Raw genomic sequence first — 24,424 nt, 5'->3', positions numbered from 1 at the left:
GTGAAGAGCCATTTTGTAATGGTGGACAGTGGTAAAATGTCCCCTTACATGGGTGGTCAGTGAGGAAGTGCCCCTTACATCAGTGATCAATGATAAAGTGCCCATATCTATTGGTAGTCAGTGTAGAAATAACCCTTTACATTGGTGGTCAGTAGTGAGATGCCATCTTATATTGGTGGTCACTGGTCAGTACTGAAGCGCTGTCTTACGTTGGTGATCATTGGTGAAATGCCCCCTTACATTAGTGACCAGTACAGTGTTCTCTTACATTGGTGGTCAGTGTAATTTCCCTTTATATTATTGGAAAGTAATGAAATGTCCTTTACATTAGTGGACAGTGATGAAAAGCTTCTTACATTGATGGTGAACACTGGACAGTGATGAAATGCCCCTTAAAATAGTGGACAGTGGTGAAAAGCCTCTTATATTGATGGTCAGTGGTGAAATGTCTCCTTACAATTGTGATCAATGCCAAAATGTAATCTAAATTGGTTGTCAGTGTAGTACCACCTTACATTGATGGTCAGTGTAGTGTTCCCTTATATTAGCAGTCAGTGACATGTCTCCTTACAATAGTGAATAGTGATGAAATGTTCCCTTACTTTGGTGGACAATGATTAAATATCCCCTTACACTGTTCAACAGTGATGGAATGATACCCCCTTACATTGGTGGACAGTGATGAAAAGCCTCCTATTGGTGGTCAGTGGGGAAATGTCCCCTGACATTGGTGGACAACAAATACATACCCCCTTACATTGGTAGACAGTGATGGAATGGCTCTTACATTGGTGGTCAGTGGTGGAATGTCTTCTTACAATGGAGGACAATGAATAAATACTCCCTTACATTGGTGGACAGTGATGGAATACCTCTTAACCCTTGTACACACGGTCGGAAATTCCGACCACAAAATCCGTCGGATTTGGTGTTGCATACACATGGTCGGGCAAAGTTGTCGGACGTTCCGATCGTTCGGAACGTGGTGACATTCGTTCAGCCTAGTAGCCAATATCTTTGCTCTCGTTCTTTGATCTGAGCATGCGTGGCACTTTGTCCAATTGGAATTCTCTACAAATGATTGGAAAAAGTCTGATCAGATTTTGTTGTCGGAAAATTTGAAATCCTGCTCTCAAATTTTTTCCGTCGGAATTACCGACGGAAAAAGTCCGATAGAGTCCACACACAATCGGATTTTCCGACAATATAATCCGATAGGACCGTTTCCGTTGGAATTTTCAACCGTGTGTACAAAGGCTTATTGGTGGTCATTGGTGAACTGTCTTCTTACAATGGTGAACAATGAATAAATACCCCCTTACATTGGTGGACAGTGATGGAATGGCTCTTACATTGGTGGCCAGTGGTGGAATGTCTTCTTACAATGGTGAACAATGAATAAATACCCCCTTACATTGGTGGACAGTGATGGAATGGCTCTTACATTGGTGGCCAGTGGTGGAATGTCTTCTTACAATAGTGGACAATGAATAAATAACCCCTTACATTGGTGGACAGTGATGGAATGGCTCTTACATTAGTGGCCAGTGGTGGAATGTCTTCTTACCATGGTGGACAATGAATAAATAACCCCTTACATTGGTGGACAGTGATAGGATGGCTCTTACATTGGTGGCCAGTGGTGGAATGTCTTCTTACAATGGTGGACAATGAATAAATAACCCCTTACATTGGTGGACAGTGATGGAATGGCTCTTACATTGGTGGCCAGTGGTGGAATGTCTTCTTACAATGGTGAACAATGAATAAATAACCCCTTACATTGGTGGACAGTGATGAAATGGCTCTTACATTGGTGGCCAGTGGTGGAATGTCTTCTTACAATGTGGACAATGAATAAATACCCCCTTACATTGTAAACAGTGATGGAATGTCTCCTTGCAATGGTGAACATGGGTAAAGTGTCTAGATAAGTGGTTGGTGTCTTGTCTGTTTTGAAAACAGGCTCCTCATTCGATCTGGAAACCACCCAGGGAGGCAAAGAACCCAAAATTGGACTCCTGTTTGATGGGTATACTGGCATACTCTACAACCTAAAATATCAGTTTGGTAACTGGCCATTTTTTTTTACATCATTCGCTCAACAAAAGGGAGGAGTAATGATGACTAATAAAAAACAGTTGTACCTAATGAAGCCACAAGCATATCCTTCAGTCCCCCCTGAGGAAACAAGAAAAATATTTACCTCAGGAACAGAATGCAAGTTGTCTATGTGAACTATAAAACCCCTTTATATTGGGCACATAAAATCTTCAGAGATTGAGCCAGAGAACACGTCTTGTGACCATGTTCACCCACTCCTCTCCAGAAATTATTGACGGGACCCTGGAGCTATGCATTGTGCACTGTCTACACAACAAGAGGACGCTGTGCCACGCCGGCCCATGGGAACACACTCTCTTTGTAGGGAAAAATAAAAGACATTTTTTGCAACAAATATTGTTATACAATTTGTCAGCACCGCTTGCGGCTGGAATCTTGCTCGACAAGAAAAATGTGTTTGGCGTGCACAAATCTTATCTCGTTCAGTCATTAAATGTATCCCATTCCCAGGCTCAGAGCTCTTACTTGTTTATAACAGATCCCTGTGTACATTTAAAGAAAACGTGGCACCTTAGAACAATGGCGCATTTAAGTATTTATATAAAAAAAATGAAACTTTTTAAATTTTGGATTTGGGACTTTTTAAAGGGTATATAAACCCAAGGACCAAAATGTGCAATAGTATTATTTCACAGAGCGGTCTCTTACCTCCTCTTCTGGGGTCCTGCAACCAGTGCAACTCCGCTCTTCCTATCTTGCATGTGCCCCTAACAGGATACCGCTTGCTAAAGGCCTATACTCACGATCAGACTTTCCGACAGGAAATGTTGGATGTCAGGCTGTTGGCGGTAAATCCCGACCGTTTGTACGCTCCATCAAAAAATTGTTGTTGGACTTTCTGCCAACAAATGTTGGATGGCAGGCTCTCAAATTTTTTGCGGACAAATGTCTGTTGTTGGATTTTCCGAGCGTGTGTACACAAGTCAGTCGGATAAAAGTCCAATGTACAAACATGCATACTCAGAAGCAAGGACGAGCCGAAAGCGGTCGGTCTTGTAAACTAGCGTTCATAATGGAGAATTAATATTCGTGACACGGCAAATTATGAAATCTCGAAATGCAGCGAACAATTCTCTTTATCTTTAACGGGATAATAATGAAGCTGCTTTGCTAGTGATACTGATGGAGTTATTGCAAACACATTTTCAAAGGCTTTTTTTTTCTAGTGATATCAAGAATATTATTATTATGCATTTTTATTTTGTATTTGGGCAAGTTACCACAACACCATTATCCTGTCGTTTTTAAGATCAAAGATACAACTATAAATAAAAAAAGGTGATCAGCGCAAACTATATACCAAATATTACTACAAAGATGGAAAATCCTTGTTTGATATGTATTCTACTTCATAGATAAAGTGCAATAAATCAATAATTATATCAATACTATTGATGAATCCTAATGCAAATTGCTGCTGTGCATGTGATTATTTGGCTGCTGTGCAAAACTGATACTGTGCAACCTACATAAATAAATTATTTACTGTGCATGCAATTATTTAGCTGCTGTTCCAAATACTACTGTGCAAACTATGCAAACAAATCATGTGCTGTGCATGCGATTATTTAGCTGCTGTGCAAACTGCTACTGTGCAAATTACGCAAATAAATCATTTGCTGTGAATGCAATAATTTAGCTGCTGTGCAAACTACGCAAATAAATAATTTGCTGTACCTGCGATTATTTGGCTGCTGTGCCAACTGCTACTATGCAAATAAATTATTTTCAAAAAATGCTCAACACATTACCATAAATTCATAAAGTGAATAAAATAGCTACTGCTATGCAAATAATTAAAACAAACAGTTAATATAGTGCAAAATCAAGCAAATCATCATCAGATGCTAAACATTAAACGCACACTTAAAGGCGTACACAAAGGATCATTTGATACTCAGAACTTTATGATAATCTTGCACCATTTTGCACTATTCAGTGTTCATTCAATTATTATTTAATGTTTAGCATCTGATGATGATTTGCTTGATTTTGCACTATATTAACTGTGTTTTAATTATTTGCATAGCAGTAGCTATTTTATTCACTTTATGAATTTATGGTAATGTGTTGAGCATTTTTTGAAAATAATTTATTTGCATAGTTTGCATAGTAGCAGTTTGCACAGCAGCCAAATAATCGCAGGTACAGAAAAAAATGTATTTGCGTAGTATGCACAGTAGCATTTTGCACAGCAGCTAAATGATTTATTTGCGTAATTTGCACAGTAGCAGTTTGCACAGCAGCTAAATAATCGCATGCACAGTGAATTTATTTATGTAGGTTGCACAGCAGCTAAATTATTGCATTTTACAGTGAATAATTTATTTATGTAGGTTGCACAGTATCAGTTTTGCACAGCAGCTAAATAATCACATGCACAGCAGCAATTTGCATTAGGATTCATCAATAGTATTGATATAATTATTGATTTATTGCACTTTATCTATGAAGTAGAATACATATCAAACAAGGATTTTCCATCTTTGTAGTAATATTTGGTATATAGTTTGCGCTGATCACCTTTTTTATTTATTGTTGTTCACGTGCATGGTATATACACTTTAGGTGTAGCAGCAATCTAACCGACATACCACATTCAGATATTTTTCACTTTGATAGCGCGAGGGAACTCCATTTGTCTATATCCAAAGATACAACTATGTTGGTGTCCCTTGTCAATTTTATATTGTATTTTTTAAAATGTAACTGTCTACTCCCAAACTGTCATTTGAAGTAAAACACATCGCCAAGTATTATTCTACACTATTGTTTTATTGTGCATTAAAAAAGGAAAACAAATAAAATTAGACATGCGATCTACCAATATAACTTAACCAAAAAGTGCATTCTATGCATCCAAAAATATAGAAAATATACCAAATCAAATCATTATTCAACCAAAAAAAAAAACCTCAAAGCAATAACTCCAAGGCCAATAATAAATAACACGTTATCTCCTCCGATTCCACAACATGGCTGGTTGACGAACGGCCGTTCAGAAAGGAACTGAAAAGCGTAAAATGAAAAGTGTGAAATGAAAAGCGCACATTAACAATCACAAAACTTCTACTAACACGAAATTAGCAGAAGGAGCCCAAAGCGCGGCGCTAAAGAGCTGAAAAAACACGTAGTATGTCACTACGTTCGTAATTGTGTGGGCGTGTGTATGCAGGACAAGTTTGGGCCAACGCTCCTTTGGACAAAATTCCAAAATTGTTGGCCAACAATCCGATCGTGTGTACCAGGCATAAGGTGGCACACCTGCAGGTGCACTCCTGAATCGGGCTCTGTGTGTCCATAGACACACACAGCCCGGCTCAGCCCTGCCCCCCACTCCCTTTTCACAAGATTTGACTGACAGAGGATTTCTCGATAGGAACTGGGTACCGGTGGAGTTCCAGCGAAAAAATGTGAAACATGTTCTATTTCTAAAGTCCGTCAGATTTTTGGAGGTCCGATGGAGCCCACATACAATCAAATCGTCCGATGGATTCGTTCCGTCTGACCTTTTGCTGTCAAAAAGTCCGGTCGTGTGTACGGGGCATAAGAATCTGGAACCAAAATACGTATTCTGTCAAATGCCTCCTAAATCAAAAGACGGCATTTTTCGGGTTGTTGGCTGCAGCTCCTTCATCAGGGCTTAAAACAACATTCAGTAGATGGCAGAATCCCTGATGAAGGCGGTGCAGCCAGGTAACTGAAACGCATTAGCTTGTTGCTTTGAATAGGGTTGATGGAACAAATTCTATTGGACTCTACACCCTTCTGATCCTGTGGTTCTCTTTAGCTCCTTCAAAAGCTCATGTTGACTTTTTTGTTGCTTCTCTAAGTACCTGGTTATTAAAATTTTTGTGTCAACCTCCTCAATACTGAACCACAACTGCGCCGTTTTCTTTCCAACTTTTAAGATGGATTATGTTTCGAAGGTGTGTTTAAAGTTTAAATGTTTTTTATAACTCAACCCTGATTGGTGCCAATTTAGAACTTTACTCCAGACTTGTTCTCATAGCTCCTTGGTCTCCATGGTGTTTGTTAGATACTCTCTTAAAGTGGTTGTAAACCCTTTACAACCACTTTATACTACAGACAAGCCTATAATTAGTCTTACCTGTAGCTACCCTGGATATCTCCTAAAACTGCACGGTTTAGGAGATATCCCCAGTATCAGCATGTGCCGGCATCACCGGCGGCACATGTGCACCTTAGCAAACTGAAGCAATGGCATTAAGATTTAAAAAAAAAAACTGTCTTTAGAACAACTTTATGCCTAAATTTGGCTATTTACACAAGTATTGGCAATCAGCACAAGGGACAGTATTTACATTTAACCACTTAAGGACCGGATGGATTTACCCCCTTAATGACCAGGACATTTTTTGTGATTCGGCACTGCGTCGCTTTAACTGACAATTGCGCGATCATGCGACGTTGTACCGAAACAAAATTGCGGTCCTTTCCCCCCCCCCCCCCACAAATAGAGCTTTTATTTTGGTGGTATTTGATCACCTCTGCGTTTTTTATTGTTTGCAAAAAAAAAAGATTTTTTTTTTCTTTTTTGCTATAATAAATATCCCAAAAATAAATTAGCAAAAAACAAATTTCTTCTTAAGTCCAGGCTGATAGGTATTCTTCTACTTATTTTCGGTAAAAAAAAAAGAAGCGTATATTGATTGGTTTGTGCAAAAGTTATAGCGGCTACAAAATAGGGGATAGATTTATGGCATTTTTATTATTCTTTTTTTTTTTTTTTTACTAGTAATAGCGGTGATCTGCGTTTTTTTTTAGACGGACTGTGACATTACGGCGGACAGATCGGACACTTTTTTGGGACCATTGACATTTTGACATGTACTGTATACATGTCATTGGCAGGGAAGGGGTCAACACTAGGGGGCGATCAAGGGGTTAAATGTATGTCCTAGGGAGGTGTTTGTAACTGTGGGGTGGAGGGGACTGCCTGGAGGAGGAGAGAGATCGCTGTTCTTAATCAGTAGGAACAGCAGATCTGTCTCTTCTCTCCTAACAGAACGGAGATCTGTCTGTTTACATTGACAGATCTCCGTTCTGGTTCTGTCTCTCTCAGGAGCGATCGCGGGTGCCCGGCCGACATAGCAGGCGCTGGGCATGTGCATCGGCTCCGTGCCCCCTAGAGTTTTTAAAGTGGCCGACGTACAACTATGGCGATTCGCCCAGCGGAGCCAACCTGCCGCAGATCTCCATTCTGACAGGGGATTACACTGAGATGCTATGCAGGAAGACAGATCTCTGTGTTATCCCAGGCAGCCCATCCCCCATAAAGTTAGTAAACACACCCAGGGAACACAGTTAACCCCTTGATCACCCCTAATGTTAACCCCTTCCTTGCCAGCGTCATTAGTACAATGTCCTTCCGGTCCTTAAGTGGTTAAGGATAGAAATCATAATCATAACAGAAATCACCCAAATGGCCCTGATCAAAAGTTCACATATCCAGGATTGTTTGGCCTTGGCACAGACACACAACATGACACACACAGGTTAAATCGGCAATTAAAGTGGTAGTAAAGTTCTGGTAGTAAACCATTAAAGTGGTTGTAAACCCTTACCTTATAATAAGGCTTACCTGTAGCTACCCTGGATATAAATCCTCCTAAATATCCCCTGTATTTGCATGTGCCGACGTCATCGGCACATGCGCACTGAAGCAAAGGCACGTATGTGCCGTTGCTACAGTGAGTGTGCCGTCACTGGCGGCTCCCGCGCACATGCACAGGAGTGACGTCATCCCGGCTCTGGCCAATCACAGTGCCAGAGCCCGTGATACCCGGAAGTAACTCTGGGAGCGATATCGGCCGCTGGAGCGGTGTGCAGGGACAGCTGTGGGGGCTTTGATCTCAGGTAAGTAATTCATAATGAGCTAGTATGCTATGCATACTAGCTCATTACGCCTTTGTCTTGCAGGTTTTTTTTTCTTGGGTTTACAACCACTTTAACCACTTATGGACCGCCTCACGCCAATGTACGTCAGCAGAATAGCACAGCTGGGCACAAGCACGTACCTGTACGTTGCTTTTTAAGTGCCCAGCCGTGCTCCCGACCTGGTCCTGAGCTCCGTGACCATGGCCGCGGAACCAGCGGACCCGATCGTCGCTGGTGTCCCGCGATCAGGTCACAGAACGAGGAGAGGTCTGTGTAAACAAACCTCTCCCTGTGCTTCCTACTAAGCCTGTCACCAATCGTCTGTTCCCTTTTATAGGGAAAGACGATCAGTGACGTCACATGCCAGGCCACGCCCCCTACAATAAAAAAAACACATAACATCACACATAACACCTACACTGCCCCCTAGTGGTTAACTCCTTCACTGCCAGTGTCATTTACACAGGAATCAGTACATTTAAATAGCACTGATTGCTGTATAAATGACAATGTTTCCAAAAATGTGTCAAAAATGTCCGATGTGTCCCCCATAATGTCGCAGTCACAATAAAAAAATCACTGATCGCCGCCATTACTAGTAAAAAAAAAATATATATATTAATAAAAATGCTATAAAACTATTCTCTATTTTGTAAACGCTATAACCTTTGCGCAAACCAATCAGTAGTCGCTGATTGCGATTTTTTTTTTTACTAAAAATATGTAGAATACGTATCGGCCTAAACTGAGGAAAACATTTTTTTTAAATATATTTTCGGGGGATATTTATTATAGCAAAAAGTAAAAAATATTGCATTTGTTTCAAAATTGTTGCTCTATTTTTGTTTATAGCGCAAAAAATAAAAACCGCAGGGGTGATCAAATACCACCAAAAGAAAGCTCTGTGGGAAAAAAAGAACGACAATTTTGTTTGGGAGCTATGTCGCACGACCGCGCAATTGACAGTTAAAGCGACGCAGTGCCAAATCGCAAAAAAGTGCTCTGGTCAGGAAGGGGGTAAATTTTTCCAGGGCTGAAGTGGTTAAAGAAGTCCGCTAATTGGCATAAAGGGGCCTGGTCCTTTGGCTGCAAATTGGTCCGGGGCTTAAGTGGTTAAAGGTGTCCCTGTGCAGGTTTAAGTCATAATTTGCTAGTATGCACTGCATGCTAGTACATTGTGACAGATTACCTAAAAAAGGAGCCCCCTGGTGCTGCGCTGTTACAGCTCCCCAGTGCTTGAATGGTGGCGCAGCGGTGACGTCACTCTCATGCATGAGCACGGAAGTCACATCCCCACGGCATGCAGAGCGTACTGTAAATGTGGTCTGAGCTGTGCATGTGTGGCTGTCAGGGAAGAATTCCGAGAAGATCTGGCAAATATGCCAATGTCCAGTATGGCCCTACACTAATTTGCGCATTAACGAACGGCACGCAATGGCGAATCTGTGTGTGAGAGAGAGCGCATCGGCACATGCAAAGCACGGTAATTTCCAGCATCCACTGGCCTATGTAAGGTCAGCAGTTCCTCTCCTAAATTGCTGGATGCTCGTCAGTCTTGTATCCTGTGTTCCTGTGCCTTGTGCTTCTGCTTGATTACACGTAATGGACCCTGCTTACCCCTGACCTGTTTGTGGCTTCTCTCCTGGCTCTGAACCCGGCTTGCTCCATGGACCTGCTTCTTCCTTTGTTCCTGATTGACATCCTGTGTTTGATCCTGGCTCGACTTCAACCACGCTATTGTCTCTGCTCCTGACTGACATCCTGTGTTTGACCCCCTGGCCTGGCTTCTGACCTTGCTTCCTGCTTCACCCATCTGTCAAGATCCACCAGCACCTCCAGAGAATCATCTGCTATGACTGCTGCTCTGCTCTTAGGTTTCCTCACATCTGGAACCATCAGGCAGCTTCACCTTCCGGCAACCAATGCATCTGTGGGCACCCTCTGACACCACCTTCAGGGGTACTCTGCACTCAACCGCAAGGGAAACACCTCCAGTCGCTTCAGCCTCCAGCCAGGTGTGTGACAGCAGCTCAGATCACATTACCTGCTGACAGGTGGGGGGAAGTTTATGACAGAAAAGGCCTCTAGGCAGAAAAGAACTGTCAAAAGACCTGTGTAACAAGGTAATGGAACTTTACAAAGAAGAAAAAGGATATAAAAACATAGCAAAAGCCTTGAATATGCCAATCAGTCTTGTTCAATCACTTATTAAGAAGTGGAAAATTTGAGGATCTATTGATACCAAGCCAAGATCGGGTAGACCAAGAATGATTGTAGCCACAACTGCCAGTATTATCGTTCGGCATACAAAGAAAAACAAACAGGTAACCCCAGGAGAAATACAGGCTGCTCTAAAAAGATGGTGTTGTTGTGTAAAGGAGCACAATACGACCATACTTGAACAAAAATAAGCTGCATGGTTGAGTTGCCAGAAAGAAGCCTTTATTGCGCCAATGCCACGAAAAAATCCCGGTTACATTATGCCCGACAACACCTTGACACGCTTCACCGCTTTCAGTACACTGTAATCTGAAGCTTTATGGTCACAACCATAAGGGCTATGTTTGGAGAGGGGTCAACAAAGCCTATAGTGACAAGAATACCATCTCCACTGTGAAGCATGGTGGTAGCTAACTGATGCTTTGGGGGTGTGTGAGCTCTAAAGGCACAGGGAATCTTTTGAAAATTGATGGAAAGTTAAATGCAGCATGTTATCAGAAAATACTGGCAGACCATTCACATTCTTCTACACTAAAGCTGCGCATGGGACGCTCTTGGATTTTCCAGCACAAGGCCAGTGGAAACAGCAGAAAAAGGGGAAGGTTCTAGAGAGGCCATCACAGTCGCCTGACCCTAATATCACTGCAACACTTTGGGGAGATCTCAAACGCGCAAGATGACGGAAGACTTTGCATGACCTGAAGATATTTTTCCAAGACAAATGGGCAGCTATACCACCTACAAGAGTTCAGAGCCTCATTACAGAAAACTGCACGCTGTCATTGATGATAAAGGGGGCAATACACCGTATTAAGGACTAGAGGGATGCAAACTTTTGAACAGGGGCTTTTCATTGGTTTACTTGTTGCCATGTTTTGTTTCATGATTGTGCCATTCTGTTATCACCTACAGTTACAGAATAGGAATCCCATAAGAAATAAAAGAAATGTCTTTTGCCTGTTCACTCACACTGTATATTTAATTTAATAATAAAATATATATATATATATATATATATATATATATATATATATATATATATATATATATATATATATATATATATATGCACACATACAATATTATACCTATAGCATACAGAGAATATGTGCTTGGATTTTGTATGTACTTTTTTCTATATATGGCAAAGCAAATTCTGCTGCCACTTACACACTATAATGCTCTGCATATAATATTACATGCTCTCTTCCCATTGTGTGTGTGTGTGTGTGTATATATATATATATATATATATATATATATATATATATATATATATATAACATATTACAATATATATATTGTAGGGGATCTTCCAGGGGTAGGTAGGGTTGCCACCTGTCCAGGATTCACCCGGACAGTTCGGGTTTGGAATCATGTGTTCGGGTTTCAGACTGCCTGAAACCCGGACACATTATTTAAACTGGACTATGGCCTCCCAGCAGGGTTGCTGCATACAGTTGTCTAAGCTGAGAGTGTCTGTTACACTCTTTAACACTGCCCAAAGCCAACACTAACAATCCCCCCAAACACACAAACAGAGGAAAGAGGGCGCGATCTGCGCCTCCCCCCCCCCCCCACCCCCACCCCTCTGTGTCTGTCCACACTCCGATCCCTGGTGCTGAGCCACAGAATAGGAAAGTAAGGCGGGCCAGAAATTTGAAGTCCAGCAGCCTCAGATACATCTGGATGAGAGACGGTGAGTGAGCTCACCATCCATCCCTGTTTGTGACTGAAGTCTCCCCCCTTCTCTCTCCTGCCTCTGACTAAGTACACTAAGGCAAATCAGGGTTCTCAGAGCACCCCTTACATCAGATTTCCCCTTTACACCAGAGGCCACAGTGTTTCCCCTTTACATCAGAGTCTTCTCCGTACATCAGAGTTCTCAGGGTCCCCCCTTAAATCAGGGTTCCTAGAGCATCCCTTATGTTAGAGTTCTCCCTTACATCAGAGTCCCCCCTTACAGTGAAAGGGAACTCTGCGAGTTCAGATGTAAAAGGGGAACTCTGTGGACTCTGATGTAAAGGGGGACTCTTGTTCTTAACTTCATATGATTAGAAATGTTATTAAATAGCAAAATATATATATAGTTTATAATATTAAAAAAATAATAATTGGTGTGCGCTGCTAAAGTGTTCGGGTTTGACTTGAAGAAAAAGTGGCAACCCTAGGGGTAGGGTGAGTTTGGACACAGTTCACAGCAGACTTGGAATTTATAAAGCAGACTTTGACGTTTATTCGTGGTATAAACAGTCCAACAAACAAAACATACGGCAACACCGTGCTTTTTAAGTACAACAGAAATAAAAGAAAACCTAGCCCGGCTGGGCGCTTACTAACAGGTTCTTCTCACCTATCTGACACTTAGAAACACAGCGTCTTTCGCCTGGATATCGCAGGGAGGGTTTTAGCTCCAGCAGTGGCTGTGTTCGCAGCTTCCTTCAACACACAGACTGTTCATTCCCTGGCTGAGAGCAATCATCTGCAGGCCCAGCAGAGCCTTTACCTTCCCAGGCTAATTAGGATCAAAGCTCACCTGATCCAAAACCCAGAACTGGATCGGGGGGTGTGGAATGACAGGTCCCTCTACCAAACCTACCTGCCATTCCATATAAACCCAGGCCCGGCAAGATTAAATAACAACTCAGCAGCATATCGCTGCTGAGAAACTGATCCATCCTGGACTTACCATCTCACACTGTGTAGCAACCTAAGTGAGATGTACACCCCCTCGATCACTTCTCCAGTGACATGTCTACAATATATATATATATATATATATATATATATATATATATATATATATATATATATATATATAGTATATACACACACAATGGGAAGAGAGCATGTAATATTATATGCAGAGCATTATAGTGTGTAAGTGGCAGCAGAATTTGCTTTGCCATATATAGAAAAAAGTACATACAAAATCCAAGCACATATTCTCTGTATGCTATAGGTATAATATTGTATGTGTGCATGTTGTTTTGTCTGGCTATAGAACAGGCTAGATCTAGATATCCTCCTTATCAAAGCATTGATATGAAAGCATAGAACAGAACATTGCATATTTCAGTAATGGAAATTGATATCCAATGATCAAAGTGCATTCTGCCAGTGATAAACAAATGACGGCCAGCTTGGTCCGCGCTGTACTCACATAGAGAGTCACTGAGATAAATCTTCATGATCATAGCAGCCTGCCAAACATTAAGTACATGAGAGAGTGCACTATAGCACAAATGTTTGTTTGTGTTACTTTAAGGAGTGTGTATAGTTTATTTATTTATTACAGGTACTTATATAGCATCAACAATTTACACAGCGCTTTCCTGCCCTCAAGGAGCTTACAATCTCAGATCGCTAACTCACATTCATAGACACACATACTAGGGCCAATTTAGACAAGAGCCAATTATTCGGCCAGCATGTCTTTGCAGTGTGGGAAGAAACCGGGGTACCCGGAGGAAACCCACACAGGCACAGGGAGAACATGCAAACTCCACGCAGGTAGTGTAATGGTTGGGATTTTACATTGCACCAAAATGATAACATGAACAATCCACTTGAACAAAGAACTTCTGCTGATGAAGCCTTTTTTTTAAGGTGAAACATGTTGGGTTTTTGGGGCTTTTTTTATTTTTTTTTATCAGGGAGTTCAAGGTACTTGGTCAATTTATGTATTTATAAGAAGGTCAGACTTTTTTTAACCTATAACTTATGGTGCATTAGTGTGATCACTAGGTTGTTGAGACATAAAAATAAAACAAAATACTGAATAATCATGAATCAGTGAACAACAACACCGACTCTCCCTGAAACCCTAACACTGATCCTCCCTGTAATGCTAATGCCCCGTACACACGGTCCGATTTTCCGACGGGAAATGTTAGATGTGAGCTTGTTGTTGGAAAGTCCGACTGCGTGTACGCTCCATCGAACATTTGCTGACGGATTTTCCACCAACAAATGTTGGCTAGCAGGTTCTCAAACTTTGTTGTGGGAATTTCTGATTGTGCGTACACAAGTCCGTCGCACAAAAGTTCTATGCATGCTCAGAATCAAGCAGAAGGAGCCGCACTGGCTATTGAACTTCCCTTTTCTCGGCTCGTCATACGTCTTGTACGTCGCCGCGTTCTCACGTTCGTGATTGTTGGCCAACATTTGTGTGACCGTGTGTATGCAAGACAAGTTTGAGCCAACACCCTTCAAACAAAAATCCACGGTTTTATTGGCAGAAAGTCCGATCGTGTGTATGCGGCATAACACTCACATTCCCTGTAACCCTACCACTGACACTCTCTGCAACCCCAAACACTGACCCTCCCTGTAACCCTAAAGCCTCACACACACGATCAGACTTTGTACAAACTTTCCCGTGGATCTTTGTACAAAGGGCATTGGCGGTGAACTTATATTGCATACACACGGCAGGACTTTTTCAGCCAACTTTCACCAAATCACGTGGTTTTTCTGCTCTTTACCGCCACCTTTGGTCAACTTCTGTATTGTTGTCTGATCTTTTGCATTGGTTCTGAGCATGCGTGTTTGTAAAGTCCGATGCTTTTCTGTACACACGATCGGACTTTGCTCCGTTGGACATATGTTGTCGAAAAGTTTGTCTGTTCGCACAGCCAACATTTGTCCAATGAAAACTGAAAAAGTTTTTCCGATGGAGCGTACACGCAGTTGGATGTTGCCTTAAAGCAGCTAATTTGCATGTTTGTTGTCAAAAAGTCGGATTGTGTGTACGTGCCTTAACAATCAACTTCTGTTGAGCAGGGGTGGCCATACATGGACAGACTGAACCCGCTAATTTCCATCCACCTATACCAGCTTAACCACTTCAGCTCTTGTAAATATTTGCATTTTTTGGTCATAAAATACATTTTTATCTCAGAACATTGTATATTTTCTGAAAACAGAGGACCTGCTAGAATTTTTGCTCTCACTCCGATGTTCATGGCGATAGCTCACATGTGTGGTGCAGTCGTTGTTTACCTACACGTGCTCACAGTGGTGGCTGGTACACATTTTTTGGGGGGAGGGGTGGCCTGCGCCCCCCCCTTCCCCACCCCACAGCAAGCCAGCCACATAACCCCCCACAGGTCGCTTGATCAATCGCCCATCCACCACCAGGCCCCCCGCCAGCCCCTGCACTTACCCCATCCAAGTGGTGAATTCTCCCTGCCCCTCCCCCCCCACTCCTGTCTCCATTTCCGGCGGTTATTTTTACTCCTGGTCAATTAGGAATTAGGACTCGCGACCAATTGGGTCTTAGGACTCTCAGCCAGTCGGGACTCAGGACGCCCTTCCTGGCCGGGAGGAGAAACGGGGAGACATTAGCAAATATTAATTTGCTACTGTCACACAACTGGGTGGGCTCTGCGCCCCAAGCCCACCCTTTTTGAAGCCAACTAGAGCCTCTACAGAGGAGGTCTAGGGATAGAATTATTGCTCTCGCTCCTACAATCGCGGCGATACCTCACATGTGTGGTTTGAACACCGTTTTAGTATGCGGGTGCTAACACAGGTATGCGTTCGCTTCTGCGCGCGAGCTCGGCGGGACGGGCGTGTTTAACATTTTTTTTTTCTTATTTACTTTATATCTTTTAAAAAAAAAAAAGTGACACTTTTATACCTATTACAAGGACTGTAAACATCCCATGTAATAGAAAAAAAGTATGACAGGACCTCTTAAATATGATCTTAAATATTTACACTAAAATGCAGAAAAAAAAAAAAAAAAAAATGAATTTGTAATTTAAAAATATATATTTTTTAAAATGGCCCTTTAGGAGCTAGGGGAGGAAGTGATGTTTTGATGGCATGGAGACGGGTGGGGGTCATCTTCCCCTCACTGATCTCCATACCCAGCAACGGGTAAAAATCCGATCGTCTCCACTGCTACCGATGGCTCCAGTAAGCGGCGGAGGGCTCTGGTAAGCGGTGGAGGGCACCGGGAGGGGGGGGGGGCCTCTCTCCCGCCACCAATAAAAGTGATCTGGCGGCGAATCCGCCGCAGAGACCACTTTTATCTGAAACTAGACCGCTCACTGAAGAAGAGGATTCCTCTTCAAACAGCCGACGTATAACGACGGTGGGCGGTCAGGAAGTGGATAATAATAATAATAATCATAGGTGTGCGCGGTCTATTACATTAGGGTGTGCACCCCAAATAGAAGAGGCTCTAGTGGTGGGGGGGGGCAGTTGATTGGGAGCATATCGCGTTACACCCGAAATACAGGTGTAACGTGTTCCTAAAGTTGAATCTAGCCTTTAATATAATGGGGGCATTTTCACTGGCTACTGGCACCCCCTAATCACCTACCCGGTGTTGCCCCTGGATAATGCTAATGCACATGGGAGGGATTAGGGTGTGCCTAGGCACCCCCGGCACACCCTGTGCGCACGCCTATCATAATAATAAACACTGCTATGCATAAGAATTACATAGAAGTTGGGAAAAAAAGAAAAAAAGTAAGCACTGTGATCATTTCAGCATTGTATTGCAGCGCACACCGGAGTATTTAGTCCAGACTGCTCACTCTCCTTTTGAACCCAGCCTGTCTTCACCAGTTTAGTTCAACAAACAGTTCTCTCTTAATGATCTGGTGAGAAATACTTGAATCCCTCCCAGCACAATTACTCAGGTGCCTGTCAGTTCAAGCTGTGTCTCCACGTCTCTCCAGCCGTGAGTTACGTGCCAGTGTTTGATGAAGCAGACAAGAGCTTCTCTCGCAGGTGTAGGACAGGGCTGTCCACAGGGAGAAAAACACCAGGAAAACTACATAGACCTAACATGTAACACAATTAATGTTATTTGCAAAAAAAAATTTAAAAAATCACAGATCGCTGCCATTACTAGTAAAAACAATAAAAATAAATAAAAGGCCCTAGATCTAAAAAGTTTTAAAAATATATATATACATTTTTTTTCAAAATTGTCGTTCTTTGTTTATAGCGCAAAAAAAAAACAAAAACGCAGAGGTGATCAAATACCACCAGCTGCCATTACTAGTAAAAACAATAAAAATAAATAAAAGGCCCTAGATCTATCCCATAGTTTGTAGATGCGATAACTTTTATGCAAACCAATCAATATACGCTTATTGCGATTTTTTTTTACCAAAAATATGTAGAAGAATACATATCGGCTTAAACCAATGAATATATATATATATATATATATATATATATATATATATATATATATATATATATATATATATATATATTATATATATATATATATATATATATATATATATATATATATATATATTTTTTTTTTTGGATATGTATTATAGCAAAAAGTAAAAAAAAAAAGATAAATTTTTTTCAAAATTGTCGTTCTTTGTTTATAGCGCAAAAAAAAAAAAAAACGCAGAGGTGATCAAATACCACCAGCTGCCATTACTAGTAAAAACAATAAAAATAAATAAAAGGCCCTAGATCTATCCCGTAGTTTGTAGACACGATAACTTTTACGCAAACTAATCAATATACGCTTATTGCGTTTTTTTTTTTTTAACCAAAAATATGTAGAAGAATACACATTGGCCTAAACTGATGAATAAATATGTTTTTTTGTTTTGGATATGTATTATAGCAAAAAGTTTTATTTTTTTCAAAATTGTCGTTCTTTGTTTATAGCGCAAAAAAAAAAAAAACGCAGAGGTGATCAAATACCACCAGCTGCCATTACTAGTAAAAACAATAAAAATAAATAAAAGGCCCTAGATCTATCCTGTAGTTTGTAGACGCGATAACTTTTGCGCAAACTAATCAATATACGCTTGTTGCAATTTTTTTTTTAACCAAAAATATGTAGAAGAATACATATCGGCCTAAACTGATGAATAAATATGTTTTTTTTGGATATGTATTATAGCAAAAAGTTTAAAAAAAAAAGATTTATTTTTTTCAAAATTGTTGTTGTTTGTTTATAGGGCAAAAAATAAAGAATAACGCAGAGGCGATCAAATACCACCAGCTGCCATTACTACTTTTGCGCAAACCAATCAATATATGCTTATTGCGATTTTTTTTTTTACCAAAAATATGTAGAAGAATACATATCGGCCTAAACTGATGAATAAATATGTTTTTTTTTGTTTTTTTTTGTTTTGGATATGTATTATAGCAAAAAGTTTTATTTTTTTCAAAATTATCGTTTTTTGTTTATAGCGCAAAAAAATAAAAAAACGCAGAGGTGATCAAATACCACCACCTGCCATTACTAGTAAAAACAATAAAAATAAATAAAAGGCTCTAGATCTATCCCGTAGATTGTAGACGCGATAACTTTTACGCAAATGAATCAATATATGCTTATTGCGATTTTTTTTTACCAAAAATATGTAGAAGAATATATATTGGCCTAAACTGATGAATAAATATGTTTGTTTGTTTTTTGGATATTTATTATAGCAAAAAGTTTTTTAAAAAAAATATAATTTTTTTTCAAAATTGTCGTTCTTTGTTTATAGCGCAAAAAAAAACAAAAACGCAGAGGTGATCAAATACCACCAGCCGCCATTACTAGTAAAAACAATAAAAATAAATAAAAGGCCCTAGATCTATCCCGTAGTTTGTAGATGCGATAACTTTTGCACAAACCAATCAATATACGCTTATTGCGATTTTTTTACCAAAAATATGTAGAAGAATATATATCGGCCTAAACTGATGAATAAATATTTTTTTTATATATTCTTTTGGATAAGTATTATAGCAAAAAGTAAAAAAACCGCAGAGGTGATCAAATACCACCAAAAAAAAGCTCTATTTGTGAGAAAAAAAGGACGTCAATTTTGTTTGGGTACAGCATTGTACGACCGCGCAATTGTCAATCAAAAGGACGCAGTGGCGTATCGCAAAAAATGGCCTGGTCATTAAGGGGGCAAATCCTTCTGGTCATCAAGTGGTTAACAAAAAATAAATAAAATATTTATATATATAATTATCATAAGCCCCCACCATCATCCTAGGCCACCCCTATCAACTCCCCCCCCCCGTATAATTTAGATTGTCGTATCCAGCAGGTATCTACATGTCCACTGCTGTTATAATCATTTTATAATATTCTAGGGACCAAAAAGAGATGGAGCCAGTCCTGGGCCCGATAACCACGGCCTCCACAGCTTAACTACCTCATTTATCTGGTGTACCCCTATTGCAAAAAAAACTGTTGTTCCATCAAAATTGTATCATTTACTTGAAAGCGTCATTCCTCAAATAATGGTAAACTGAGGGACAACCCTTTTAGCCCTTGTACACACACGGTCGGACATTCCGACAACAAAATCCATCGGACGGACAAATTTGACGGAAAATCCGATCGTTCGTAACGTGATGACGTAATTTAGTTACGATGGGACTACGTTCACGCTAGTAGCCAATAGCTTTGGTCTAGGAATTTGATCTGAGCATGCGTGGCACTTTGTCCAATCGGAATTCTCTACACATGATCGGAGTATGTCCTATCGGATCATGTTGTCAGAAAGTTTTATAGCCAAGCTCTAAAACTTTGTCCGTCGGATATTCTGACGGAAACAGTCCGATGGAGCCCACACACGGTCGGATTATCTGACAACACGGTCCGATTGGACATTCTCCGTCGGAATGTCCGGCCGTGTGTACAAGGGCTTAAAGGAATTAACTTGCTAGCTATAAACAATAATCTAGAGTCTCCTTTGGGGAATAGCTCTTCATTAAGATAACCCAGTAAGCAAGTTTTGGGGTCTAGTTTAATGTGGGTAAGATAGGCTCCATTAATTGTGTTTACCACCACTCGCCAGTATCTGACTAGTTTTGGGCACTTCCACAACATATGGAGCTGGTCAGCCGGAGACTGCTTACACCGTGGGCAATCCGGTGGTTTCCTTCCGCCTCCACTTAGCTTTACTGGAAGTCCTATATGACCCTTATATAATAAACAATTGGGATAGGCATTGCGTAGATTATAAGGATACAAATGGGACCCTCTTCAAAATATTTTGCCAGTCCTCTGATTTAGCCCCCAGATCTCTCTCCCAACCCTTTCTACCTGGGCTATCTAACATAGGGTGACCAGACATCCCCGGTTTCCGGGGACAGTCCCCGGATTGAGGACACTGTCCCTGGACCAAGTCTGTCCCCGGTTTTGTCCCCAGATTGTATTTGAACGGGGGCTGGGGCAATTTCAGACAGTCAGTGCAGAATTTAAAAAAAAAAACTGAATGTGTATTTTTTTCCATTATCTGTGCCCCTTTCTGATGATGATGTGCTGGTTGGAGCGGAGGGAATATTTCTTCAGTTTTGGGCACATGCCCATTCCAGCTCCACTCACATGTTCTACTGCCTTGGCTCAAGTCCTGGCCAGCCGCCTGCCTGCTTATCTCCTTGCCTTCCCTGGTGGAGTGATCTTCCTCCACTCCCCACCCAGTAATACCCAGGGCCCGAAGAGTAATGCCTTGTACACAGGGGCGGGCTGACCATTCGGGCACTCGGGCACTGCCCGAGGGCCCCATACCACTAAGGGGCCCCATCAGGGTTGCCAGCCTCAATAAAACCAGGGACATGTAAAAATCTGTTGTTGTTTTTTTTTTTTAAATCCCAAGATTAAAGCTGCCTGCCTCTCCAGTACCTTTCCAGTGTTTGTATGTGTATGTGTATTATGTGTGTGTATACTGTGTGTGTATATTGTGTGTCTGTCTGTGTGTGTGTGTTTGTGTGTGTATACTGTGTGGCCCCATAATCTATTGCCTGGGGTCCCCATAATCTCCTTTTGCCGGGGGGCCCCATAATCTCCTATTGCCCGGGGGCCCCATAATCTTCTCTTATTGCCTGGGGGGCCCCATAATCTCCTATTGCTCGGGGGCCCCATAATCTCTTATTGCCCGGGGGCCCCATAATCTCCTATTGCCCGGGGGCCCCATAATGTTCTCTTATTGCCCGGGGCCCCATAATCTCCTATTGTCCGGGGGCCGCATAATCTCCTATTGCCTGGGGGCCCCATAATCTTCTCTTTTTGCTCAGGGGCCCCATAATCTCCTATTACCTGGGGGCCCCATAATCTTCTCTTATTGCCCGGGGTCCCCATAATCTCCTATTACCCGGGGGCCCCATAATCTTCTCTTATTGCCCGGGGTCCCCATAATCTCCTATTGCCCGGGGGCCCCATAATGTTCCCTTATTGCCCGGGGGCCCCATAATCTCCCATTCCCCGGGGGCCCCATAATCTCCTATCGCCCAGGGGCCCCATAATCTTCTCTTATTGCCCGGGGGCCCCATAATCTCCTATTGCCTCGGGGGCCCCATAAGTTGTCAGTCCGCCCCTGCTTGTACACACGGTCGGACATTCCGACCACAAAATCCGTCTGATTTTTTTCACACGGATTTTGTCCTAAACTGGTGTTGCATACACATGGTCGGACAAAGTTGTTGGAAAATCCGATCGTTTGGAATGTCATGACGTCCTTTCGTTACGACGGAACTATGTTGAGGCTAGTAGCCAATAGCTTTGGTCTCGTAATTTGATCTGAGCAAGCGTGGAACTTTTGTCCGATCGGAATTCTCTACAAACAATCGGAAAAAGTCTGATCTGATTTTTTTTGTCGGAAAAAATTTGAGATCCTCCTCTCAATTTTTTTCCGTCCGAATTTCCGACGGAACAAGTCCGATAGAGCCCACACATGATCGGATTTTCCGACAATATAATCCGATCGTACCTTTTTCCATCGGAAATTTCCGACCGTGTGTACAGGGCATAAGACTTGACAGGCTGTGAGGCGGGAGGCGAGCAGCGATGGGCAGAGAGTCGCTGATTGCCGCCATTGTTAGTAAAAAAAAAAATATGTCCCCGGATTTCATTTTAAAATTCTGGTCACCTTAATCTAACATATCTTGATCGTTAGTTGGTTATATAATAATGATATAAGGCCTTTTTTCTCTATAGCCACTGACAATGAGGTTAAAAGTGGCATAGGTCTTCTGTTCACCCGCCACATTTAGACTGTGACTGGACCACATGTCGTAGTTGTAGATATTTAAACCAATCTATGGTACCTTGACTATCATTTGTGATTGAACTTTATATGGGTCAGTCTACGTGAATTAATTATTGTATGTGATTCAATACCACGCTTTTAATTCCAAACTATTTTTATTAGATTTGTAATAAAAAATGTTTTGGTTGTTAACTCAGTTGGTGTATATTTGACTCCCAGTGGCATATATAAAGGCCTATTATATGATTGGTATTGGTGGCGCCAAGATCCTAGTGGACCTTCACCCAAAAACTAAACTTACACCTATTCTCCTCCTCCAAGCGTCTAACAATAGGTCAATAGGTGTGCACCCCAAAGTATGTGTGTGTATGTATATATGTATGTATATATATATATATATATATATATATATATATATATATATATATATATATATATATATATATATATATATATATATATATATATATAATACATATACATACATACAATGCCTTGCAAAGACATGGATTGTTTTTGAGGATTTGCATCATTTAATTTACAGAACATGCCCGCAACTTTGAAGATTTTTATTTTTTATATATTGTGAAGCAAACAACAAATAAGACAAAATAACAGAAAAGGTCAATGTGCATAACTATTCACCCCCCTAAAGTATATACTTTGTAGAGTCACCTTTTGCGGCAATTACAGCTCCAGGTATCTTTGTACAGGTCTCTATGAGCTTGCCACATCTTACCACTGTGATTTTTGCCCATTCCTCTTTGTAATACTGCTCCAGCTCCTTCAAGTTGGATGGTTTTTGCGCTTGTGATGGTGAACCTCCGTCCTAGCCTCAAATCACATACAGATTTTGCTCAAGAATATCCCTGTATTTAGCACCATCCATCTTTCCCTCAACTCTGACCAGTTTCCCAGTCCCAACTGCTGAAAAACCTCCCCACAGCATGATGCTGCCACCACCATGTTTCACAGTGGGGATGGTGTTCTTTGGGTGATGTGATGTGTTGGGTTTGCGCCAGACATAGTGTTTTATTTGATGGCCAAAAAGTTCAATTTTAGTCTCATCACACCAGAGCACCTTCCTCTATACATTTTGGGAGTCTCCCACATGCCTTTTCGCAAACTCAAAACGTGCCATTTTGTTATTTGCTGAAAGTAATGTCTTTCTTCTGGCCGCTCTGCCATAAAGCCCAACTCTATGGAGCGTCCGGCTTATTGTCTTCCTATGTATAGATACTCCAGTCTCTGCTGTGGAACTCTGCAGCTCCTCCAGGGTTACCTTAGGTCTCTGTGCTGCCTCTCTGATTAATGCCCTCCTTGCCTCGTCCATGAGTTTTGGTGTGCGGCCGTCTCTTGGCAGGTTTGCTGTTGTGCCATGTTCTTTCCATTTGGTTACGATAGATTTGATGGTGCTCCTAGGGATCATCAAAGATTTGGTTTTTTTTTTTTATAACCTAACCCTGACTTGTACTTCTCAACAACATTGTCCCTTACTTGTTTGGAGAGTTCCTTGGTCTTCATGGCAGTGTTTGGTTAGTGGTGCCTCTTGCTTAGGTGTTGCCGCCTCTGGGGCCTTTCACAAAGGTGTGTCTATGTAATGACAGATCATGTGACACTTAGATTGCACACAGGTGGACATCATTTCACTAATTATGTGACTTCTGAAGGTAATTGGTTTCACCAGAGCTTTTTATGGGCTTCATAACAAAAGAGGTGAATACAAACATACATGGCAATTATCAGTGTTTTATTTCTGAAAAATTGTTTTATGTATATATTTTTCTAATTTTACTTCACCAACTTAGACTATTGTGTTCTGATCCATCACATATAATTCAGATTAAAAAAACATTGAACCAAAGGCTTTAATGTTACAAAATAGGTAAAAAGCCAAGGGGGTGAATACTTTTGCAAGGCACTGTATATACTGATCACTTACTGAGCTCGTTCACAAAAGGAAGTGGCCAGTAAATGGCCCAGGCAGCAATGGGGAATCTTCACCACATGGGGTGTTTAGGGTGTGCCCAGGCACCACCGGCACACCCTGTGCGCACCCCTATGTGTCTAACTAAACAACAGCTTTGTTTAGTTAGACACATAGGGGTGCGCACAGGGTGCGTCCAGCTCAACAAGGACGATGTTGCTTTAAAACGCCACACTCCCACAACCCTGTGGGAAAG

The sequence above is a fragment of the Lithobates pipiens genome, unplaced genomic scaffold, assembly GCF_037356315.1.
Source record: "Lithobates pipiens isolate NorthernLeopardFrog02 unplaced genomic scaffold, aLitPip1_a1.2 Scaffold_19, whole genome shotgun sequence".
In the NCBI taxonomy this organism is placed as follows: Eukaryota; Metazoa; Chordata; class Amphibia; order Anura; family Ranidae; genus Lithobates; species Lithobates pipiens.
Note: the sequence above shows the minus strand (reverse complement) of the source record.